Source organism: Pleurodeles waltl, chromosome 3_1 (assembly GCF_031143425.1).
Source record: "Pleurodeles waltl isolate 20211129_DDA chromosome 3_1, aPleWal1.hap1.20221129, whole genome shotgun sequence".
Classification (NCBI taxonomy): Eukaryota; Metazoa; Chordata; class Amphibia; order Caudata; family Salamandridae; genus Pleurodeles; species Pleurodeles waltl.
The window spans coordinates 560779005-560804922 of NC_090440.1; the positions used below are offsets into that span (position 1 = coordinate 560779005).

General features: G+C 43.1%; 1 protein-coding gene across 3 annotated transcripts in view; it reads right to left on the bottom strand.

Moving 5' to 3' along the window:
* CTDSPL2 (CTD small phosphatase like 2) overlaps positions 1-25918 on the bottom strand; it is a 408424-nt gene that overhangs the window by 357665 nt on the left and 24841 nt on the right. Inside the window, exon 2 of one of the 3 annotated variants that reach the window (XM_069222959.1) lies at positions 1205-1330. The exons of the other annotated variants lie outside the window; for them this stretch is intronic. The gene's annotated coding sequence lies outside the window, so the exon portion shown is untranslated. The remainder of the gene's footprint in view (positions 1-1204; positions 1331-25918) is intronic. 3 annotated transcript variants of the gene reach the window in all.

Below are 25918 nucleotides of genomic sequence, written 5' to 3' on the forward strand. Positions count from 1 at the left end.
GCAATCAACAGTCTCTATGATTTACAAATATCAAACCTGAAAGAGTATACTGGTGGGTGATTATCCAATTCGCTTCTATGGCCAACAAGACTGTGTCCCCTTCACCTGTGGGTGGCATATTAAACTTTTTGACGCGGAATGCAAACAAAGTAGCCAGAGAGATGTTTATTTAGGGTAAAACCACATAAAACATACATAAAACAAAAACAGCATAATATGATTGCTATACATGAATATATTAAAACAAGATAAAAACAAAGGAAAATCAAATCAATTAAGGTAGAGAACTCTGGCCACGTCTATGTAATGACATCATGTAACAACTTTGTTTTGTCAGGGGGTACATGTGCCTTCCATGTGCGATTGCCTGGTTCTGATTAGCAACAGGCCATGTCTATAAACCTACATCTGTTCTCATAACTTGGCCCAACAACCATTGCCTTGGTTCTGGAGAAATGTCCACACCCATTGCACCACCTTCAGCATGAGCAAAATGTAATTTGCGAACTCCGTAATATTTACACTAGCCCATACTTTGTGAGAGGAATTTGTGCCTGCCTGCAGAAACCTACAGCAGGCAATTGTAGCACCATAGTGCATTTTGGCTCTTCTGTACTGAGACAAACCAGTCTGATGGGTTGGATTAACCTGGTAAACCAAAAACAAGGGGGTCTCTAAATCTCATTGATACGTTCTAAAACAGTGATTCCCAAACTGTAATTCGGGGACCACTGCGGGTCCACAAAGCTTCCTCAGGGGGTCCGTGACAGCTCAGAAAATTTTATAAAAGATTAGGTTCCCAGCTTTCAGTAATGACTCCTTTCCCTGGATTCCAATAATGATTCAGTGGGGGACCCCGGGTTCCAGTACTGAAGTGGGGGTCCAGAGAAACCAAACGTTTGGGAACCACTGTTCTAAAATATTATCCCAGGTCCTACACATAAATTCCATGTCCAGGGAGCCCTCCCTTAATCTATTAGCTTTCGCAGTATAAGCATGGAAAGCGGCCGCCAATGCACAACTGACAAGTGTAAAAAAAAAAATGTCCTAGCAATTGTAAAGGAAAGTTTTAATTCTATTAAGGGCACTGAGGCGAAGATTATGCTTATTGCTTTCTTCACTTTTATTACAGCAGCCATTAAAAGTAATCAAAACAAAACATTTCCCAGAAACCACAGAGAAATTGGGAAAAAACAACATTGACCACTAGGTCTCCTTATCCAATCAGGTGCCAGAATTCTATCTTTGTCTCCATCCTCCAACTCCTCTTTTGTCGCAGGAGTCACGCAATTGGCCTTTTTCTACACATCTTGTTTCCCAGTATCCATGCCTGAAACAAAAGAGGCGAAATTATCAGGAGAATCCATACAGCAGAGATCAACCTTGCCATCAAATTACGTGAAAGAACACATATTGGCAAAACAAACAGTCAAAACCCATAGGATGGAAACTCTTACTTACTAGCCACAGGGATGGGCCTCCCAGATCATGAATCCGCAGGTGGGATAATCCTCGACTACATGTCCTTAATAGAACTGAAGCAATCGGCACACAAAAACATCTGCAATGTCTGTTCTTGTGGAGACCACAACCCTCCTGGGGAAAAAAGTCCACACAGAGCGCCCCAGCCTGACCTCAGATTCTATGAAAAGGTCTGGGTGCATACACAAAAATTGCTCTTGTGTTCTATACTTCCATGTGGGAAAGCCACTAACGGATTTCCTCCTGCACGTCGTTGGGCAGGATGACCGATTGAGAATTTGTAAGGCCTCTCCGCAGATGCATTGCTTTCAGTCTTTGCAGGGCCCGATAATGTAATTGTCCTGAAAAGATGGCCTGGATGGAAGACGACAAAAACCACACAAGGCAAGCAATCCGTCTTCAAGACACCTTCTGTCTGGCCAACGTTCTGCGGCGTTTGTGTCAGATCCTGGGTATGTTCCACAAAGGAAGGCTCAATGTGGCCCCGGTGGCATCTGACAAGCCCCAGGAAGGTTGCCTTCTGATTCGTTACTGAAAGGGATTTCGTTACATTTATCACAGAGCCAATGCTTTCCAGTAGGTCGACCACCAGCTGCAATTGAACCCACAGCTGTTGAGGATCTTGTTCCAAGAAAAGCATATAGTCGAGGTATACGATAAGACAAATTCCTTGCGCCTGAAGATACTTCACAACAGGCTTGAGCACCTTAGTGAAACACCAAGGAGCGACTGACAGACCGAAAGGAAGAGTAGTTAACTGGAACGTTTGCTGGCGCCAGAAGAACAGAACAAACCTCTAGAAAGGAGGAAAAACCTGAATGGCCACCTATATGTTCTTCAAGTCCAGTCGGGCCATCCAGACCACTGATCGCAAGACATTCCAAAGGAGGTGAATCACCCCCACAGTTTTGAAATGGCAGTAAATCAACCATTCATTGAACTCGTGAGGGTGCAGAACCAGTCTCTGACCTTTGTCCACTTTGTCGACTAAGAACATGTTGCTTATGAAACCCTGCAAAAGAGAGGGAGTAAGGCAAATGGGCTCTTTCTTCAAGGGCAAAGCAACCTCTGCATCCACAAGCTCTGCCTCATGCTGAGAAAACTGTATGGGTCTGGGCTGTTTCCCTTAATGTGGTAACACGTAGAACTCTATGCAGAAGCCCTGTATCATCTGCAGGACCATGTGTCGCTTGTGAGTGTCCCCCAAACATGAGAAAAAAACTTGCCAGCCGGTCGACTACTTCCAAGAGGGGGGAAGATACACTTACCAGAATTTGCAGTAGCATCTGTTTCTCTGAAGCCTCTAAACCTTCTGCTGCAGTTTGGGTAGAAATTTCCATAGTGGGCTTGATCTTGGAACTGTCCATGCCTGGAGTCTTACCTTGCTGTGGCCATCATGGGGGAAGAGGTTTGGGGGTGAAACCAGACCTTGGGCTGCCGTTGGCTGGGGAGGTGTGTCCTGTGGGTGGAGGGACTGATTTTGGGCCAGGAATGCCTCACCGGGGACGTGCAAAGGTGCTGTGATGTACCCCTTCTTCCCAGGAGCACTTGGCTGTGCCAGGCAAGTAGTCTGGGGGCTGGACGGGAGGTGAGGGGCACCACAATTGGATTAATTGAGGCTCAGCCCCACTTGGTGCGACGTGTGTGATTAGCTGCGCTAGGCGCTGTTCAACGGAGGGTGGGGGGCATATTTTACTCCACTGCCACAAAAAAATTAATGAATCTACCGCATCATAAAATTCATCATCCCAGGATAAATGGGCTAAGGGATAGTGGTCCCTCTGTAGGTCTCCATGCTGACATGTTCGCAGTAGTAAGGTAACCAGGGCCTAATCTATGTAGTGGTACACTGGCAGAATGCCTTCTGGTTCTAAATCAAACTGGCATGTGATGACCAAAGCTGGGTACAACCTTTGGGGCAGTACTAGACTGCAGATGTGGTGCTGGAGGTCAGTGAGTCAATAATGGCGGTGCCACAGTCACAAGGGGTCTAAGCCCCGAGGACACCACCCTCCCTGAAAAATGTATAGCTTTGTGGGTGAACTTGCTGCCTGGGGTGTGTCCCTACAAGGCAGATCGCCTTGCAAACAACTTTACAGACCCAAACGGGGCGTGAAAGCAATCAGACAAAACCTAACCAGTTCTTAGATCAGGGATTAAATATATTAAAGGCAGGCTTCACAGCCTATACAGAACCTCTACTGCAAGGGCGTCACACTCAGGAGCAGGCAGAGGCACAGACAAGCAGTGCGCCAAATTGGCTTGTGCAAAGTCGTCCAAAATTGCGCTCTGCATACCATAGAGAAAGATGCTCTCCCACAGCCCCACCTAGTGGTCGGTGGCTAACAACGCACTCTGCTCAAAAAGGGAATATGTCAGACGTCATGTAGGAGCACAAAGCAGTCCTGCGAAACACAGGCAAACACATCCAAACCAGGCCTCAATGCAAACAGTGGCAATCTGAGAGAAAAAAAACTGGATTTAGCATGGGTGCAAGCAGCGAAAAAAGTCTAATTTGAGGATCGAGACAAAGGACTATAGGATCCTGGCACCTGATTGGATAAAGAGAACTAGTGGACAATGTTGTCTGTTTTCCAATTTCCCTGTGGTTTCTGGGAAATGTGGTTTGTGTTGTTTTTTTTTAAAATGGCTGCTGTAATAAAAGCGAAGAAAGAGATAAGCATAATCTGAACCTCCAGTCCTGACATAGATTTGCACGTTTAAAGTTTCCAAACGTGAGTATACAAAATAGCAGCGTTGATCTTTCAGGTTCCTGTTTCCCTTCATTCCCAGTCACCCCTGTAGCTGCTACCAGGGCCACGTAGTCCAAGAACTGACCTACATTAAATGTCAGTTTCCTCACTGAGGGCATCAAAAGATTTTTACATTCCGCCAGTAATCAAATCGCAAACGAACACACTTCAGCCTCAATTTACGGTGTTCTATCATACAGTCAACTAAAAAATTGCAGAAGAGCCCACAACGGTATCTCAGAGGCAAACTGGTTATTATGCTCACACACTGGGCAATAACAATTAATTACCCTGAGTGCCCTCAAGTGTCTTCTCGTTATTTTGTGGCCCTGTATCAGTTAGTTCACCAGTGGTACAGTGCACAGTACCCTACCACCATGCTCATTCAGATCCTGTGGCCACATCATAGGCCATATAAGTTGAGCTGGTAGGTAGTACCTCTTCAAGTTGGCAACTCAGACGCCCTCTTGTGTACTGGTAGCATCATTTTGTCTATAGACAGTCTTAATTTTATTCTCCACAAAGTCAGAGAACAAACTTAAAAAAGGGTTGTCTCAGCATCATAGGTATTGCTTGGAAAACGTTTAATAGTTGAGGCAAAACTAATAAACCAACATTTTCAGAAGGCAACCCCCACCTAACGGCTACAGAGGCAACCTCCCCAAAATGAAGTAGACATCCTCAAAGAAAGCACGACTGCCAATTAGCTGGTCATCTTCAAAACACACACACCAAGGTATTTGAATGTGCCCAGGAAGTAAACATATTGGTAAATCCTCCAGCAAATCTGCATGCTTGGTAGTACGTAATAGGTACAGTATAGACTTTCCCAATTCACCCCGAGACCAGACACCTCACCATATCTATTCAACAATGTCAGTCCAGGTAGCAGACTAGCCCTTGAATTCCACAAATAAACAGAGCATCAGCAGCATGTAAGGAGACAACTTAAGGCTGCTGTTCAACTGAATTACCCAGTGAAGTCCCCTGTCAGAAATCAAACAGGTTAGGGTCTCAACCACCAGCTTGAACAACAGTGGCAAAAGTGGACAGCCCTGTCTTGTGCATTTACATATTCCCCAGCACTTAGAGATCACACTTCCTGTTCACATTCACGGTGCCAAGTATAGTCACCAGACTAATTTTAAGAAGTAGTCTCCCAACTCTAACACTATTCAATATCAAACAAGGCCACCAAGGGACAACAGTCTGATCTAGATGTTCTATCACCATATTGAAAAGATGAGACAAATTCATATGTGTGTTTCACTCAGGGATAAATCTGCTTGCATTAGTCTGGATGCACTGCAGCAGTCATGAGCGGCACCAATATATTTGCTAATACATACTTCAATATTTTAAATTCAGAGTTCAAAAGTGACACCAGTCTATCACCCCACATTCAATGGGTGTCTCCTTGTTTCAGTAGCACCACTACCTTGGCCGTCTTAATAAAAGTTTATTACCCCCTTACTCAGTTCTTCAGTGTACACTGCCAAAGTAAAATGATCTCCACTACAGCCTCCCATAAAAGGGACACCAATTAAATGCTGCTGCTCCTCCAGTTTCACACAACAAACAAATGGAGCAATCAAGCTGACTGCACTGCAGTCAATGTACATACAGTCTCCTACACTCAGTTCACCTCTTAATGAAGTCCTCTCCAGGCTCATCATGTTGCCAACTATAGGAAAAGGGTGCCCGTGACTAAAAGTGGAGGGGCAAAAGCAGGGGAAAACAGCTAACAGCATAAAAAGGCTGCCCACTTGTATATATAGGTTCCAATTGTTCTCTATAATTGTTCAAAATAACACTGAGCCTACAACAATATTAAATAAGAATGTAAATCAGTTCAAGACGTGTTTTTATTTCTATACCATACATTTCTTCATAAGTTCTATATCAACAAGATAGTAAATTCAGTCAATATAACAAAGAATCACAAAGTTTTGCTAGAGACCACCCGCAACATCTACCCAGAGTTATAATGAACCATTCACTCTCACAAGTAGATCACTCAATCTGCATTCAAATTCATCCATAAATCCAACCTGACCTAAAAAAAATAAAAATGTGGAACATACAAAAACCAGTAAGATTACTTAACATGACACAAAGGGTCTTCATCAATTTAGAGAGATATATATTTCAACTTAATCATCTTACAATAACTAATATTAATCGCACAATACACCCATATATTCAACTGTCATAGCAATTTAACTTGTCAATCTGGTTTAGGTAATTAGCTTGATAATGCCTCATCACTGTGCGATGCCAAGAGTTTGCTGGTGTTATGGAGAGATTACCAGATTTGAGAAATCAAGAATGTTGTCACCAACGTGTCACAGCTCCCACCTGTACACAGAGCACATTGTTTTGGTTCCTGTCGGCGGAATCGCAAAGCAGCTACCACCCACCATCTCGGTCCCACCGCCCATAGAAGACCACCAAGGGTTCTAAAGTATCCAGCTGCTTTAAAGAAGAGAAATGTCTCTTTCTAAAAAAAAAAAAAAAAAAAAATTAAAACAAAATCTGATTTTTATAGTTCCTATCATCTCTACTCCTAATCAAAATCTTGGGGAAAAAATGATCACCGCAACACTGGTACTGAAGATACAGCCTGCCACTGATGGTCAGGAAAGGAGAATTTTAAGAATGGTAGACTAGAGGCAAGCGTTTTTGATGGTGCTTTCTGAACAGAGATACATGCAATAGTGGGTAAAATGCAGATGGCTAATATACTGAATACAAAGAAGTCCATACTAATGCATACAAGCGTTATGAAGATTCTTTGGGGGGTGGGGGGGGGGGGGGGGGTTATGAAATAATGAATCAAGGGGGCACTGCAGTTCTCTGAATTTGAGGTCATTGAGCTTTGTGCTTTATTAGTTAATGGACTTGGAGGCAAATGTCAATTAACTAGTATGTGCACTTTCTATGGTCATGATGTTTAAGTTTCAACACCTATCAGCCGAAGGGGAAAGCAACTGCCAGAATTATCACTGAATTATGGTTTTGACTATTGCTAGGGTATGTTCTCGGGAACCCCAAACAATATCATAGGCTGTCTGGGATACATTCAAAATCAAGTGGCTGGGCCGGTGGCTAATATGAACCATCCGCCAGACATTTCACCTGTACTGTGGTCTACAACAATGGAATAAGAAAAGTACTATGTTCCACTGATGACATGCAAGATCAGGTGACAAAGGATAACTATCCACAATTAAGCGGAAGGACCGTTACGATTTTTAAAGTGCAGGATATGACGTTATGGCACAGCCACCAAGATCATAAGAAAAACAAGGGCAGTGTCCATATTTAGGAATCATCTAAAGACATGGTTGTTCAAGAAACCCAATGTTTGAGACCTCAGAGGAGTCTGCACACGTGCAGCTTAATTTGCTGTGTTTTAGATTGGACTACTCTTTCTCAATTCCCATTCAAAATAGATGAATGTGCATGCATGAGCCTGGTATAATAGCCAGAATACTGTGGGTTTACCAAGCAAACGCAAATGGAATCTATCTTTGCCATTAGAAATGTGGAGCTCCTAAATTAAACACACACTGGTGTCCTGAATTTAAGAAAACGTGGATGTGCTCTGTAAGAGGCAACTTCTATTTCAGCTGTTTTGCTCAGAGAATGAATAAACCAAACCTACCCTATTGTCGATTTATGGATTACTGGAGAGCGAGTAACCGTTCTGAAGAGGAGAACTGAACCCTGGACCCTTCCCAATCTGGATTCCGCAGCAACCACAGTACCAAATCCGCTCTCATCACCGCCACCAACGACATCAGAACCATACTGGACAACGGCAAAACCCCGGCCGTCATCCTCCTGGACTTCTCTGCTGCATTCAACACTGCATGCCACCATACCCTACACTCAGCCCACCGCAATGCAGGAATCCGTGACAGTGCCATGGACTGGGTCACCGCCTTTCTCACAGGCAGAACCCAGAGAGTCCACCTTCCCCCCCCCCCCCTCCCATTCCGCTCAGGGGCCACCGAAATCATCTGTGACGTACCCCAGGGTTCGTCCCTCAGCCCGACCCTCTTCAACATCTACATGGCCCTTCTCACTAACGTTGCCCGATCCCACAACCTCAACATCATCTCATACGCGGACACCCAGCTGGATCCTCTCCCACACCAAGGATTCGGCCAAGACCAACCTCCACAAAGGACTAAAGGCCATCGCCGAATGGATGAAGAGCAGCTGCCTCAAACTCAATCCCGACAAGACGGAAGTCCTCATCTTCAGCTCCACCCCCTCCGCATGGGATGTCTCCTGGTGGCCTGCACTCTTGGAGCCGCTCCGACTCCCACCGACCACACACACAACCTAGGATTAATCTTGGACTCCTCATTATCAATGACCCAGCAAGTCAACACCATCTCCTCCTCCAACACCCTCTGCATGCTCCGAACGATCTACAAATGGACACCCACCGAAAGCAGAAGAACAGTCACACATAAGCAGCAAACTGGACTACAGAAATGCCCTCTACGCAGGAACCACGGCCAATCTCCAGAAAAGGCTGCATCGCCTTGCACGCCTCATCCTGGACATCCCCCCGCCACATCACAGACCACCTGATAAACCTGCGCTGGATACCGGACCAGAATACCTTAACAGGCGGCTCTCCTACACCCCGACCCAGCATCTCCGCTCAACCGACCTTGCAATCGTCCCCCGTGTCTGCAGAACTACAACCGGCGATAGATCATTCTCGCACCTCGCCGCCAAAACGTGGAACACTCTTCCCACCAACCTGCACCAGACCAAGACCTCCTTACCTTCAGGAAACTTCTCAAGACCTGGCTGTTCGAGCACTAGCAGCACCACCCTCCCACCCCAATCCCCCTCACCCCTGGACCTTGAGACTCTCACGGATGAGTTGTGTGCTTTACAAATTCCTGATTGATTGAAGTTGGTAAGTAGAGTGCAGCTCGGCTAACATTTGTTGTCTGATACTGTCTGTGTATACCTGATTAATAGGTTTTGGCAGAAATGTAAACATTTATGCAAAGAACTGCTTGACAACTAATTAGCTTAATATATGACATACAGTCAGAATCGATTATACCCCCAACTGTACAATGGTTGTTTTAATAACCGAAACAAACATGTAATTGAAAACAAAATCACTTCCAACTGGAGTTAGCCATTTCGGACTTGCTGGGATTCATATTGGGGGTGTTTAGGAGTCAAGGGGCGTAGTATGCGCTTGGTTTAGACTGAAGAGGAACACAGAAAGATAGAGGCCACAAACCAGCATAAAACCATCCCCACGACCAAATCAAGATGTTCCTAACAAGATCACAAGATTTGGAGACTGGAGAAATCCAAGTCAGCTCAAACATGTTTCAGTCAAACAGATGCAGTATAATTCAGTCTTGTGACGGAGTTGAAAGAAAGACCATACACGGCCCATGTGAAAAGGGCCCATTATGTCCAAACAAAGTCAAGTCTCAACATGGCAAATAGGCAGGCATACTAAAACTGGTCATGTAAAGAAATGCAAGAATTACCAAATACAGAACACAGAGGCAGGTGACCAATGAACTGCACGCATAGAAGGCACAACAATTATGTGCTGATAACATGGCCATAAACCTGCTTTAGTGCCCAACTGTACAATCAACAAAAATTAAGATTAATTAATTGGTTTATGAATACTGGTCTTTTGCCAATAAGTATTGACAACTGTCAAAGAGGCTGAAAATACTTTATGTTCACAGTTTAGAGAAGAGAAATATAATTCACTGCAGCACTATCACAGTCCACATGCTTGATATCATTTACAGAACTATTTCAAACCTCTATACTTTTGTGCCAGCAGCAGGCTGGCCCCCTCCGAATTCCGGATATTGAGCATTAGGTTATAAATATCCCTGATGGCCTAGCAACTGTTACTCTGAATCTCCTTTCTAACAGTCTTCCTTTCAAGCACTACTAGCTAGCACCCTTCAAATATGTGCATATACTCATCAACAAGCATACACCACCATTTCAGGAACAACAAAGATAAGAAGAAAACCACATTAAAGGTGTCCTCTATCTAGACACTTACTAGTTTAGACTGTAACCAGAACAGACTGCCAATTTATTTCAGTTCCGACTAAAATCTGGTGTACCATACACAAATTTTAAATGGACAGTTGATGTGCCTCGATGTAATACATTTGTTTCCTCAGCAAAGCTGTTACTTTTTTTTTTTAAATAAATGTTAAAGGCTAATATTGAAAATGGCGCTCATAGTGTGCCTCTGTCAATCTATTTCTCTCAGACAACTAAGTAAACTGGTCTTGAAGAACAGAGGGTAGAAACTGTTGAGCCAGTCTGAAGTGCTCTGGAGCTGTAAAATTATTTACATTTTAAACTACTAAAAAAAAGTTTACAAATAAGCCTGTGGGTGGAGAAACCAGAAGATTATTTAGTTTCTACTTGATGACTGACAGAAAACAATCTAACAGTGGGGTTCAAAATAGACTAGGAATTAGCAAGTAGTTCAACATGAAAAGTAGCACAACTATCGGAATAAATGTTGTTTCGATACACCTTTTTAAATAAGCCAGATTTGAGAAACAAATTATGTCTATCCCAAATTCGTAAATATCCTTGTTTCCCCACCTTGAGACTTACAGAAATACAATCAACTAAATGATAGACCCAGTTCTCTCAAAATGCATGCTGACTTATCCAATTGCTCTGACAATGTACAATTTTTGGAGACACTGACTTAACATTCATTTACGCAGTAATTAATAAGAGTATGTTTTACAGTCCAGTAGAGATGTTATTCTTGGCGGCCACAAAATACATTTTGAAGTGACATGGCATTTAATGTATCCAAATCTATAAGGTTCTAGAGGAAAAAACATCAGAATCGAACGCTGTTCATAGGAAAGCAATATGCAAGGCTCTTAATCCCAGATATCTGCATTAGGCATTATAGAGGTGATGTCCTGTAGATATGATCTGAGCATCGTGACTAGCAAAACCATCAGAACTGGTCAGAATTTAGGAAGGAGAGTTATTTAAAAACCATTATTTTACGGGCACAAACTAAAAAGCTTTCTGAAACATTTTGCAAATGGATTTCTAGAGTAGATGCTGTGGTAATACTAAAAGACCTGTTTGAGGAGCCAAATAAGGTTGAACCAAATTATTGTGGTAGAAGGTATACTTCACGGCTAAACTCCACATGAAATTGGAATATCTACCAGAATATATTTGCACGGTAACAGAGCCTTCTTTGGAAATATAAGACACACAGAAGGAGGCTTCAGTCAGTAGTTCATTAATTGAAACCCTTTTTTTTTTTTTTTTTTTTAAACAGATAGATTTATTTGATCATGGTCCACAAATACAGCTTCATTATCAGACTCGACTCATTGTTCCTACCCACATGTACTCATAACGAACTTCACAACTGTTACATGTACGCAATCTCTGTTCTAGTATTATGTACATACTATTTCCTTCCAATGATGCATTGTGACCTATAGTCCCTACTCTCAAGATTCCCCCAGTAATCTATCCTACCTCTCCTTATCTTCTCATGTTTTTTCGGGGTATTCAAGTGATTGATAAATAGGGATCTTTAATGTCCTGCAATGACCCACTACTAGTGCCCATGCAAAGAAATACACTTTTTTGCCTTCAGGCTGTGAAGCAGCTAGAGAAGAAAGCTAATTGAAATTGTGCACAGCTAGGATCACAGACAAGAGTACACCTGTGGCACAAGGAATGGGTCAAGGGCAACAAGTTTTTATGTTTACTTTGTCCTTGGGACAAATAGGCCCAACCCTCTGCAGCACAAACCCTTTGGCTGCCTGTTTACAGAGAGTGGAACTCTCTGCAGTTGAGGTAATGTGTTTCCAAAAGAGAATGCTGTTCGAACTTGTATTTATGGTTCATTATTTGAAAGCCTTCATTATTAGGGTGAGTGCTGTAAATAAATGTTTTAAGGTCACACTTCACTACTGACGTTAGTTCCAGTACAAAAAAAATAAAAAATGTGTATACATGTGTTTGAAAAGTTTAGGCTATGAGGCTAAGTATAATGCTCCCAGAATGCTCTCTGATTAGATGCAAATGAAGTGTCATTTAGTAAAATGTGTTGATGCATGCTAGTATTTCCCCAAAATATTTCTAATGGAAAATCAGTGTAACCATTTTCAACACGAATATGGGAAGCATGAAAATAAACAAACACTGACAAAGCCAACTGATCTGACATATTTTTATAGGTCTTTTAGTTTCATCAATGCGTGTCTTGTTTTGACATGGCTTTTGTAACACTTTATTGTTGTGGGAGCTACCAGGCCCTCAACATTGTAACAAACACTGGCAAAATAAAAACCAAAACGTTTTTGAACTCTAAAAGCACACGTTGCCACCAGTGGCATAACAAAGGCCCCACAGCCGCCCTCCAGGGGGCCCCTTCAGCACAGCACTTCCCTGAGTGAGTCTGGAGAGGGGGCTCCCCATGTTCTTTGCAAAGGGGCACCCTCCAGTTTTGTTACGTCACTGATTGCCACTGTAGTTCCTGACACTGAACAAAACTACTGTGTGCGCCAATATGCTCCTTGTGGAAGAGCAGAATGCGATCACTCACAGTAAAGCCAGCCGAAAGAGAGAGAAATAGAAGTTTAATAAAAACAAAATGTCTTTGTTAACACCAGACCTAATTAGGGACCAAGACCCACATGTAGGTAGCTTTTTGCATTTCGCAAACAGCGACTTTCGCTGTTTGAGACGTGCAAAAAGCACATTGCAATGCACAAACCCAGTTTTGCGATTCGGTAACCTGGTTACCGAATCGCAAAATAGGTTGTCGCAATTAGGAAGGGGTGTTCCCTTCCTAATTGCGACTCGCAGTGCAATGTAGGATTGTTTTGTGACCGTGAACGCGGGCGCAAACCATTTGCAGTTTGCACCCATTTCAAATGGGTGCTAACACTTTCGCAAAAGGGAAGGGGTCCCCATGGGACCCCTTCCCCATTGTGAATGTCACTGTAAAAAAAAAAAAACAATCAGAGCAGGCAGTGGTCCTGCCTGCTCTGAAAAAATGAAACGAAAACGTTTCATTTTTGTAATGCATCTCGTTTTCCTTTAAGGAAAACGGACTGCATTACAAAAAAAAAAAAAAGAAACTGCTTTATTGAAAAGCAGACACAGACATGGTGGTCTGCTGTCTCCAGCAGGCCATCATCCCTGTGAGGGCCGCTATTCGCAAGGGGGTTGCAAATTGCGACCCACCTCATGATTATTCATTAGGTGGGCATTTGCGAAGCCCTTGCGAATCACAGATGGTGTCAGGGACACCATCCTACATTCGGATTTGCAACTCGCAATTTGCGAGTCGTAAATCTGAACCTACCTACATGTGGCCCCAAATTCTTAAAGAAAGTCACAAAAGTGCTCCCATGGTATATGTCGTACCCCTATAAAATATTTGTGAACTGTATTTTAGCATGGGTAAATGCGCATGTGTAGATTTGCTCATGAGCATTTGCAAGTTCATTTTCCCTCCAGCCGCTTTCTTCCCAACCCTGGAAGAAGTTCTAATTCTGGCATTGTCAGGAGTAAATGTCCAACCTTTCTTATTATGGGAAAATATTAGAGAGAAGCTGGTGAAAATGTTTAAAACATGCAGGTTAGTAGGTTTGCAGACTCAAAGGCATTCCAGCCCTGGAACTATTGCTTATTGTTTCCTCCAGCCCCAGTATGCAGATCTGCAGAAAGGTGGCAAAATAAGGAAATTGCTACAGTAGTGATTGAAATTGCAAGTATTCAAGCCCTACTATGGTAGTAGCCCCGGCATAATCAGAGAGGCTATTATCAGAGCTCTTACATAATGAGATTGCTGCCATAATTTGTCGCCACACTACATGGCACCAAAGGGACAAGTAGATCTTTTTACAGGACAAGTAGATTTGGGAAGCAACCTGTCCCCTGGACAAGTAGATATTTTAATAAATTCCACACCCCTGTATAAGTAGTAAATCTTCCAATTTATCACAGGAAATGAAAGGGCTAGACAAGATTGTAATTAGTCAAATTTCAGGATCTGAAGAGCAAAGGACTCACTTTTAAACTGGACTTTGAATCAAGATATCAAACATGAAACGGACCCAATAAGTTAAAGCCAGTTTGATGAATAATTATACCAACTGTTTTCAAAAGGTTAACCTGATTAAACACCACACAACTGGCAGCTGCTCTATCAAGCAATGGCAAAACCCACAGGTATTGTATTTTTTACTTAACTGATTTGCCAAAGCTTCTGGTGGTGCTATGCAGCATTGTCAAAAAAAGCGCAGTAGAAAAATAGCTTCTAGTTAGATCTGCGAAAGACCTTTTGTGGACCATACCAAAAACCTGTTTCGTGACAGACAACTGCTCACCACTGGCTGGTATTCATGTGTATAATTTGCTTGCTTCTTAATTAATAGCTTTCTTTCTCTTTCTTTTGTTTGCCCCTCCTATAGCGCATAAATTCTATACCTCCCTTTTTAATGCTAACATTTCGGGTACTACTTTTTAGGTCTTATGTTCTTCATATTGGCTTCCAGTTAGCCAGCATCAATTAGTCTGCTGTAGTGTCAACATTTTTCTTCTATCTACCACAGCACGGTGCAATGGGTCAGAACACTTCAGCCAATGGCTTATCTGAGTGAAGTTATTCTCCATTACAAATGTGCACAATTAATACTACCATTTATTGTCAGGGGCTACTGAGGCAATGTAATTTAAAAAACAAAAAAATGTTTGTGTATATATATATCTCCACTGAAAAAGATTAAAGTTATGTTATAGCTAGATATGGTAATATCTTTACATTAAAAAAAACTGAAACTGACTGAGAAAAATGCAAAGCTTAAAGCGATGCTATAATTCAAAATCTCAGTTAAAATGTAACATTTAAAACTCTAAAAAAAACACTGACATTCACCAGTTCTAGTTGATTAAAATAACAAAACTTGTGATCCAGCCAGTTTATTTAGGGGGAAAAAAAAGAAAAAAAAGTAGTATTTTATTACCATACCCAACTAGGCCATCCCTGATAGTTCCAGGATCCCATGGCAACCCTCAAGTAATGCCAGAGTGAGGGTACAACTGGAAGATGGAAACAGGCCATACAGAGATCAAAGGACATCACCCAATCACCTGGATTTAGGGCCAGTAAGATTTCATCAGCATCTTGAATTTACCCTGCTGGATAAACAAATTCAGAAGTCTGAAATTTTGGATTGATCTCAGGACTCTTCATCTGTGGAGCTAGAAGAAAAGTAAATAGAATATGCCCCTTTCATCTAGAAGTACTGCATATCGCTCCCCTGTTCAGCAGGGTAAGGACTTCTGCTCCTACGTCGGGCATGAGTGCACATCCTGCTAAATGGAGGGTGGTCTGGAGACGGGGACAAAGTTTAGAACACAGCCCATCTAGATTAGCAGGACTATGCATCAGTGCATGTGCTTATCTCCCGACTAGTGGAAAAGTGAGACACTCCACTCACCAGAAAAGTTAGGCGGTGAGGCACACATTTTGAAACAGAGGATGGCTGAAACTGGAACTCCTGCTGTTCCTGGTGACTGCTTTACCTACACCTAATCCCCGTCTCAAAAGGAGTAAAACATCTGTTGGGGTGATGGTTGTGTCTGGCAAGAACATCACTCTGAAATATCCACACACTTATTTTTTACTGCTAATTGACCTAGTCTCTCCAGTGAGACATTTCTATCACACAAGCCCTTGCTATATCATTCAAAGTGTTCCAGGGAAAGCCTGGTTTGTCTTTGAACAAGAACTCGCCATAAAAGTGCATGCCCATGAGGGTGTCCTAGACACCTCCCAAAAATGCAAGGGAAATCATCAAAGCCTGTGATGCAGTGTACTGGCAATTCCCATGGACACTATCTATTGAGTGTAGACTGCATGTCAAGATTGGTTTGAAGGGGTGCAGACAGTTAATGAACAAATCAGTAAATGGTTTATTGAAGTGATGAGATGGGCTTATTACTGTGAGTTTTGCTAATTGGTATAAGACATGAACATATCTATCAAGGAGCTAGGTAGTGTTTTTCAGTTGGTTGACTTTTCAGGCCAAAGAGTAATTATACTCCTGAGGAAGGAGTGTTGATGTTGCTTACAGAAATAAGGTTGGACAATCAAACCTCTGAGGGATAAGAAGACACTCATGTTGCAGAAGACAAGGCACCGTGGAACAGAAAGCAGTCCTTCCCTTATGTACTGTGGAGCAGTGAGACACCTTTCATGGTGGCCAGGCAAAAACCTGCAGTCCCTGAAGGCTTTGGGCAGAGGGGTCTCAGCAGTTGAATAGGATCCCTGGGTACACTTGAAAGGAAAGCTGTCCCAGTCCACAGGAAGTCAAAAAGACAACGAAGCACAGTGTGGCCTACTCGCATAGGAAGCCTGCCATCCATCCAAAGATCTCATAAGGGCAGAGGTACCTAGATTGAGGTCTGGGGAGTGTGGGTGTAGGGCAATTGGAGGCTTCTTTGTTATGCCTTTGTGCTCCCTCCAGCTCCCTTTCACACATGCAACCCCGCATCACCCCTGTCATGCTTTTAAAAATGGAGGTGCTCTCAGCAAAACAAATCACAGGGAAAAAAAAAAAAAAAAAAAAAGGAGTGGGGTTCAAGTACAGCCGGTCCCCGCAGAAAGTATAAAACTAGTCAATTAGGAGAGAGAGAATGGGTCACTCATCATTCCTGTCACAACAGATCTGCTGTATTGGTGACCTATTCAACACAGGAAAAGGAGTCTATAAAACCCCTTAAGACAAATATGGAGTGTGCATGTCTAGAAATGTGTATGCTTGCCACTGCTATCCAAAAGGATTATTTAAACCTGGAGAGAGGTTGACTGGCTTGAGAGAAAAACAAAAAAAAAAAAACAGATTAGTTAAAAGCTGTAGTGGACAATTTAAACTTTGTCAGTGAAGGAACTGATTCTCGTAGGATTAGTAGCACCGCCTCTGCCTAGAAGAAAGTCTTAAGGTAGAAAGAAGCCAGATATATACCATAGTTGTGATGGTATGCTGCCTACATTTTAACCACAAATTGAAACCTCCGCTGATTTGGGGAGTTTGAATCATAACATATAATGTAATAAGATACTTCACTGGGCTGTTACTTCCTAATTAGAAGTGATATAAAATCTGCATTTCATTGGACGAGGTCTATAATCTGATTAGAAGTTAACAAAACTATTTTTAACCAACCTGGTAATAGATGGACATAGTGAAATGGATGCAGCTTTCTACGTCAAGTAACGTGCCCTAAGTAAGGTAAATATAACTCGCGCCTTCGCCATGCACTAATTACCCTACAAATTACAGCACTGACATCTTTGATAACATCATTGATAATATCAATGTAATATTTGCAATAAAATTGGCAGGGGTGCAAGTTATAGTTACTTGAGAGAACTAACTATAACAAGTGAATTTAAATGGTTTGGTACATGTAAAATGTGAACCTAACTACAACATCCTTTGTTTTTTTAAGTGAATATATATATATTTTTTGTTAATTCTATTTCCTAACTATAATGTCCCTGTAACCTGTTTTTTTCCACCGATATATATACACACTGAAAAAACAAAGGTTACAGGGTCGTTCTGAATTTACTCATACAAAACCATAGAAATTCAGCAGTTATAGTTCGAGTTCTTTCAAGTAACTGGAACCTGTGCTCTACAGTAACAAACTTCATCCCTTACCATGCACAGTTTTCTCATCAATTTTATTGCAAATGTTGAAGTAATAATATCACAGATGCCATACAAGATCCCATCAATGATACATTATGTGGAGTAATTAGCTGTGCATGGCAAAGGTGAAAGTTATAGTTACCTCAGGGTGTCAGTTATAGTTACTTGAAAGAACTATAACTGCTGAATTTTTATGGTTTTGTACAGGTAAAATCAGAACCTAACTATAACACCCATATAACCTCTATTTTTTTTATTTTATTTTTTTAAACTTCAAGTAATTTTAATTACTATACTTTATTCCAATCCCCACCGCGCAGCAGGGGTTGGTCACAAGACTTGGGCTTCAGCCAGGCCTTTCAGTAAAGCCCTTATAACCACCCCACCTCACAACAAGCACGGCCTTTGGCTGTGGGCAGCGATGGTTGGTCACAAGGCCTGTCTCTCTCAGTGGATTTGTGAGCAAGTGGTTGCGTGAGCAGGCGAGCGGCTGCGCGAGTGGGCATGGTGAGTGGGTGGGTGGTTGAGCGGGTGAATAAAGGTATTAATGAACCTGTGTTTTTTCTTTCAAATTTATTCGCATTTGCAAAAATACACGAATTTCCACGAATACTGCCCATGGTGACGCAAAATTATTTGAAACACAATTTCCCCCCTACAAACACACCTATATCACGCCCCTGGGGTCAGGGTACCTTCACCCTGACTAATTCTGCCGCTTTCAATTACTATTTTCACTCCTGTGGACCGTGTTCCTCGAAATAAAATGGTGGACGCAACTTTCTAGTCCGGTTGCAGTCAGCCAATTGCAGTGCTTCTTTTCGCATGTGCATTTGCGAAAATCCACTAAATAGTAATGAAATATTCACGAAATAGCAAAGTCGCCGCAGACAGATATACAAATTTGGATTTCCCTAAATTCTCTGAAGCTACTGAACAGATGTACACCAAATAAGCAAAAGCACAATCTGTGTCCCGAAAGCTAGCTTTCTGCCAAATTTGGTTTAATTTGTCCAGTGGTCGGACTGTAGACGTGTCTAAAGGTCCTATGGGTATTAACATGGGAAACAACTATTTTGACACCCCCTTTCATCGGTCCACTAGACGAATCACCAAAACTTTTCATGCGAGCAAAAAGAATCACTGCAACACTTTGTGGAAAATGTTGTTTGGATTCTTGAAACAGTGCCAAAGATTTAGGCAAGTCAGTTTTCTAAGGAAACATGGTCCTAACTATAACTCCCTAGTGACAACCGCCAAGGAGGGAGAGAAGGAGAGCTAGATAGCCGAGTAACCCAACTTCTTTACGGCAATGCTGCGTAGTCTAAACAGTCGGTGGTGCTGGCGCCATGCCTCACCACTGTGTCAATTTCCATTAAAACTACCTCCTCATAAGGTTGGCAAAGAAGATAGCACTTGGAATGCACCAAGTGAAATGAGAATGTAATCAGAGAATACTACGGAACGTGTTTCAACAGTGCCTTTCTCAATCCGAGTGATGCAATATTGGCACTCTATTTCAACCTCCATCTGACTTTTGTCCACCAATCCCAGTGTATTAACATACAAACTAATCTTAAGGAGTTTACAATAAGGAGTTATTGTATTTGTATCTGCTTATAAGCATGTGCTCCACTGGGATACAGAGGAAAAAATAATTTTGATTAATTCAGTATGCCTTGTGCACCAAATGGATCATCTGTAAATATTGGGGGATTTTCAAAGGCTTTGTCCAACTTGCTCTATACAGTTTGTTGGGGACTATGATTCAGGGACTTGATTTAAAAAATATATATTTCACAGTAGAGGTTGAGGCTTTAGCTGTCAAATTTTGAAACTTCCTTGACTGCTCCTGGAAAGCCATTGTCCTCTTATTGCTCCTTTAAAAATTATTTATCCTGCTGATGTGTGAGCAGCTAGTTTTAGTGGTAGGGTGTCAGTTAGGGCAAAAGTTTGCAATTTATAACATCTGATAGCATTACAATATATATTCACAAATGATGCAAAAGAACTGTCCTTTGAGGTTATACTTGGATAGCATCATGGGTCCTTTAGTAATGTAGATTGCTTGCATGATATGAAATACATAATTTACTAAACTGAAAATAACAGGCCTTAAACAGAAGCGGGATGATATAGATAAATTTGAGTGTCTTCCAAAATATCTGTTTCCAGGAACCATTAGACGAGCAAATGTGTATAAAAGGCTTTAACTTCAGGGTTGTGGCCAGCAAGATGTCGGCCTAGGCATAGCCTTGCAGAGCTCAGTCTTGGCCTCAGAGATCCTGTATTAATCCTACTGTCCTGGGGCCCTTCGGTCCCCCAAACTCAAAGACATGTGCATGGCAGTGCTGAGGCGTGCCTAACTGTCCTGAGCTGACTAAAAGGGCTGTTTTCTGAGCCACGGCATGTGTGTGAGTAACCTGTGCGCATTAAGATGACTGCTGCAGGTGCTGATCCTGGCTGGGATAAGCAGTGAAGCCCCCCCCCCACCCTGGCTGTCACTGCATCCCCGTCAGACCTCGTCTGAAGGGGGTGAGGTGAGACTGGATTTTAAGGGCCGGGCAGCAGTCAGCAGGTGAGATCCCCTTAGTGTGGGGCAAAGGGCCCCTGAAGTTGCTGTGTGAGGCTGGGCCCCAGGCCCCAAAGGAGAGGCCTCTTACAGAGACTTGTGCTTGGCAGATCTTGGGGGGGGGGGGAATCCTGAGGCATATCCCGCTGCCCTGTGAGGACTGGGTCATGGCTACAGAGACTTAGCAGATAGCTCTTTCTCCAAGCCCCTCTTGCCGCTCCAGTGTGGGAGCCTTGGGGGGGGGGGGGGGGTGAGGGCCAAGCTTCAGCCATCACAAGGACTGACACATGAGACTGCTGGCCAGGGAGGCCTGGGAGCAGGCCAAAATGTTGGCCCTCGGTACGAACAACAAGAGCCAGGACTAAGGAGGGGGTAGACCCTCATGAGGTGATGCTGGTTGCCACGTTGGAGGCAAGAAGTCGACGGACTCAGAGGAAGGAGTGCTCCTTCCAGAAAGCCAACCTTCTTTAGTGGGTGGTGATGACCTGTTGGCCTGGCAGACAAAGGAGGATGATCTGGGCCATAGCTCGGAAGCTGCAGAATCTACCCCTAAACTAGTGCATGGAGAGATCCTGTGGACTTCTGAATTCAAGGGTTGTACAATATGCTGTCGGCAGACAGAACCACAATCTTTGGTCTACAGCTGTGAATTGAAGGGCACCCCACTCCCCCCCGTCCAACACAATCTGCCCATTTGCTATGTGTTGTCCGTGTTAGGAATATGAGTGTGGGACATACGTTAATTTTACAGTGTGAGAGGAAACGCTGGTAACAGACCCTTCAGTATTTGTTGGCTAGTAGTCATGTTTGGTTTGCAGGGGATAGATGGTTGTGACGAGTGGTTGGAGGCGGGGCGGAAGGGTTGTGTTTGGGTTTATTTTATTGTTGAGTTATTGCTCCAGCAGGCAAAGTGGGGTTGGTGACCAGGGCAGAATATTTAGTACGTGGACTATCAGATCAGAGAAGGGTCCGCAGAGTAGAAATGCAATGCCCGGGACCTGAAGGATGCAGACGTGGCTTGAGAAATACAGATAGATACTGGGCTGTACTTCTCTGAACTCAAGGGCTCTGTGAAGTCGGCCCTGACACTCTGGAAGGCATATAAAGCAGTTCTCAAGGCCCATGCACAGAACATTCTTGCACGTAAAAAAAAGAAGAAAAAAAAAAAAAGGCGAGAGGTGGAACTTGTTGAGGAGCTTAAGCACCAGTTGCAAACCCTAGAAGAGACACACCAAGGTCATTCTACTCCACAGACTCTACTGCAAGTTGAGACGCTGCGCATGGAATGCCAGGAACTGGCCCAGGGTGAGGTGAGGCAGAATAAACTGGCTACCTATCACAGTGTCTATGATACAGGTGATAAGGCAGACAAACTGCTGGCGTGGCTCAGCAGCAAAGAGGCACAGGTGCGCAGATAGGGGACCATCAAAGCTTCTGCAGGAGAGTTTTATATTAACACCCACATAGTGGAGGAATTCACCCGATACTATGCAGAGTTTTACGGTGCAGATCTGCTCCTGGGAATTGACCACATCCAGGACTCTTTAATAACCACCTTGGTTCTCTATGCGTAGGAAAGCATGGATCTGGAGTGGGAAATCGACTTCTCCGAGGTCCTGGCAGCCATCTTGAGGCTTAAACCTGGGAAGACAGACCCCCTGGGCCAAACGGTCTCTAGGCTGAATTTTTTAAGAGGTATGTTGGCACACTAGGTCCCCATCTTCTGAACCTGCTTGGTGAAAAGAGGAACCAGATGGCTCTTTCACCAGACTTGCAATGCGCAAATAGGTGCTGGCACTATTTTGCCAAAAAGGCTGTTAAAAATTATAACCCCACTGACGCATTGAGATCAATCAGGCTTCATGCACAGCATATCCACCTGACAACTTACGAAGATTGCACAACTGGTTAACGGAAGTTTGTGGCAGGCGGATGCTCCATGTCTTTCTTTTGCTGGATGCGGAGAAAGCCTTTGATGCTATTCATATGCTCTGTTTGCAGCAAATGCTGGCGAAATTTGGTTTAGCGCTACAATATCAAGCCCAGACAGTCGCAGTAAAAGTGAATGGGGTCCTTTCAGAGAAGTTCCCGAATGCGCAAGGGACATGGCAGGACTGCTCCCTGTCCATTCTCCTTTTTGCCCTCCCACCAGCATGCATAATATTTGGGGATTCCAGGTCTGAGGCCAGACCGCTGGAAAATCTCGCTCTATGAGGATGATATCCTTTTCTATGTTATGGACATGAATACCATGATCCCGGTAATATTCCAGACCATAGCCTCATTTGGTGGCTACTCAGGCTACAAAATGAACTGGAGGAAATCTGTGCTATTCCAGCCTTATGGCACCTTTGACGCTGCAGTTGCGCCAGGTAGACTGCGGTGTAAACCGTGAGTTTTGAATATTTGGGTATTCATGTCACACCTGATAGAAGACCTATGTCTAGACGCAAACCTTGAAAAGGTGGGCACTAATATTCAGGGAAATGCAGAAAAATGGTGTGGGCTACCACCGACTATCCTGTGGACGGAACACATTTTCAAGATGATTACAATACCTAAGTTGTTATAGCGCCTCCAAAATACGTATTACACTATCCCGGAGGACATGTTCAACAAATCTGATGGAGGTAAGGATGTTACTATGGAGTAGGAGACACCCCAAGGGGGTGTTACAGGCACTCCAGAGGAACTCTTAATGGAGGCATCTTCCTTACAGATGTGCAGGCCTATTATTGGGCTGCACTCCTGATACCCATTAATGACTGGCTGTTTGCACCAAGAGACCACCAAAGGGCCCAGATACAGCTGCGCTCTACCAAAAATATATATGTTGGGGCTGGTCCGGGGCAGGTTACTAACGGCAACGCGAGTGAAGCTGAGTGTGGAGATGAGCCTCCAAGAATATATGCTGGGTGTCTAAGGTTACCAGGAAAGCATCACTGTGGAAAGGGGACATGATGAGAGAATCTATGAAACTGCAAGATTTTGAGCCTTAGAACTTGATTAGCATCGCCAAGATAGGCGATGTGCTGCAAGATGGAAACTTAAGGCCCTGCCCCTCCCTGAGGCAGGGCTATAACCTTCATCAAAATCTATACTTGAAATATGCGCAGTTACCGCACACCTGGCTGGCTAAGATTAGCCGAGCCTGACATATCTGAATATGCCCAGCTTGAAGGTGGGTTGATTATGGGAGATATGGGAGAGGAAGGCCATCTCACACATCTCTAAAACCATTAACAATAATATCCCCAACATATTAGGTACACTGCGAGAGAGATAGGTGGCTGACATTGGGGGCTGATGATAAAGACTGAGTGGCAGCCTTCATACATCCCAGTGAGGTCGCGGCTCCAGCTAATACAGTTTAAAGTCTTTCACCAGGTTTATTATGACCGAGCTAGGCTGCATAGGATGGGGCTGGATGTTTCACCATTTTGTTTCAAATGTATGAGGGTTAAAGGAGACTTCCTGCACAGTTGCCCTGTAGTCCAGATTTGCTGGACCTAGGTTCCCCAGGAACCCCAGGCTATCCTTTAGGCTGAAGTCCCACTGTACCCTAAATACGTCCTCCTGGGGATACCAGAGGAGATGAATGTCCCAAGGGCCCAAAATCCTGTTCTGTACAAGTGCTTGATTAGAGCGAAGAGAGATATGGTTAAATACTGGGAGGTGCAGGAGATCCCCACTCCGCCTGAAGGGAAGAAGAGTATGGACATGTACATGGTGACTGAGCGAGTCACATTTAGGGAAACATGGGGACCCTGGATATGTTACTACGGTTTAGGGCTGGAGAGTGATTTGGTTGGTTAACTGGGACCAGGAATTGCTGCAGCCAAGTTAGAGATACCTGAATAGAATGGTGCCTATAGTAGGATACCCTCGGATGCTTGGTTTGCTTTGTTGCTGGGCAGTCTTGTATTGTGGTAATTGATGGGATGGTTGTCCTGGGAGAACGTTCTCCCCCTTTTTGACCTCTCATTGCTTTTGATGTATTGGATGCTGCCCGCTTGCTACTTTAAATTAAGTCTCCTTTGGAAACATTGTTTTGGATTCTCTAATGTGTTTGATTATTTCGTTTTAACATAAAAATGCTTTAACTTTCTATTTATTCCGATAAGGGGAATGTAGTACAAGTGTTTCTAGAGGACTCAACCTGGCTTATGGTTACCTGTTTCATTCACATCCACCACAAGGATGGAGCAAAATGTAAGAGCAACATTTACGCAATCTGTTTAACAAACTATCAAACTATAAAATAACACATTTATAATCAACCTAACACAGTGAATATACACTCTGTCATCAGACTGGCCTCCGTCACAAAACGCTCCATAAAAATACAATGAACCAACAGCACTATCCAACTAATGAACCTTACTCAGAAGCACAGCATGAGAGCTCTGAATGGAAGATCTAGTGGAAATATGCCAGCTCAACTACTAAAAAAGAAAACGACTGCCATATTAAAACAGGTAAAAGAATTCAGAACACTGTCTATGTAATGAGATGGACAATGCTGGCAGAAGGGAAAAACAAGTTTGAGAAAGTAACCCAAAAATCACTGGCAAATAATGTTGATGTAACCATTTTACCAATCTAAAAGGGGTAACTAAAATGAACACATCCAGCCAGATAATAGAGGTATCGGACAACATCTATCAGTCTACTTCTTGCCTTTAACAATTACACTGCACTTGTCATTACTGAGAAAAAGAGATTAAAATCACCTAGGCCGGATATGATAGTTCTTTTTATAAATTGTATGTGGCTACCCTTGCTTGCTTTGCACTGATGTCGGGGTGTTGTTGGCTAGAAAAGAGAAAACACAGTCTACTAGAAGCACCAGAGATACTGTTTTTGGAAAACGTGAGGTCGAGGCGGTAAATGCAGGTGAAATTTACTTCCATAGAAAGACATTTCACTTGAACAACATATCTTTGGACTTCTATCAGATTGGATATTTAGTATTTTGCTTTAACAGGGGCAAGTGGTGTTCCAAACTGACAAGGAGTTCTCACAATGTTTAATGTAGGGTGGAATAATGCCTGCAAGGATACTCAGTGGGTTATGGCTCAAACTGAAAGATAAACAATACAACAGCTTTATCAATATATAATAAACGAGGTAGGAGGAACATTCAAAGAAAGTGGAAAATAATATCACAGACCAATAAGTCACTATCTTCAAAATCTCTCCTCCTTATGAAACATTTTCATGATTAAAAATGAGCATGCATCAACGAGTGTACTGTACTACAAGCACCTTAATTTATTGCAATTTGTTTAACTTAGCCCACAGCTATTACGAATATTAGAGGGTGAAGAAAGAAGCATGAGTTGTATTGT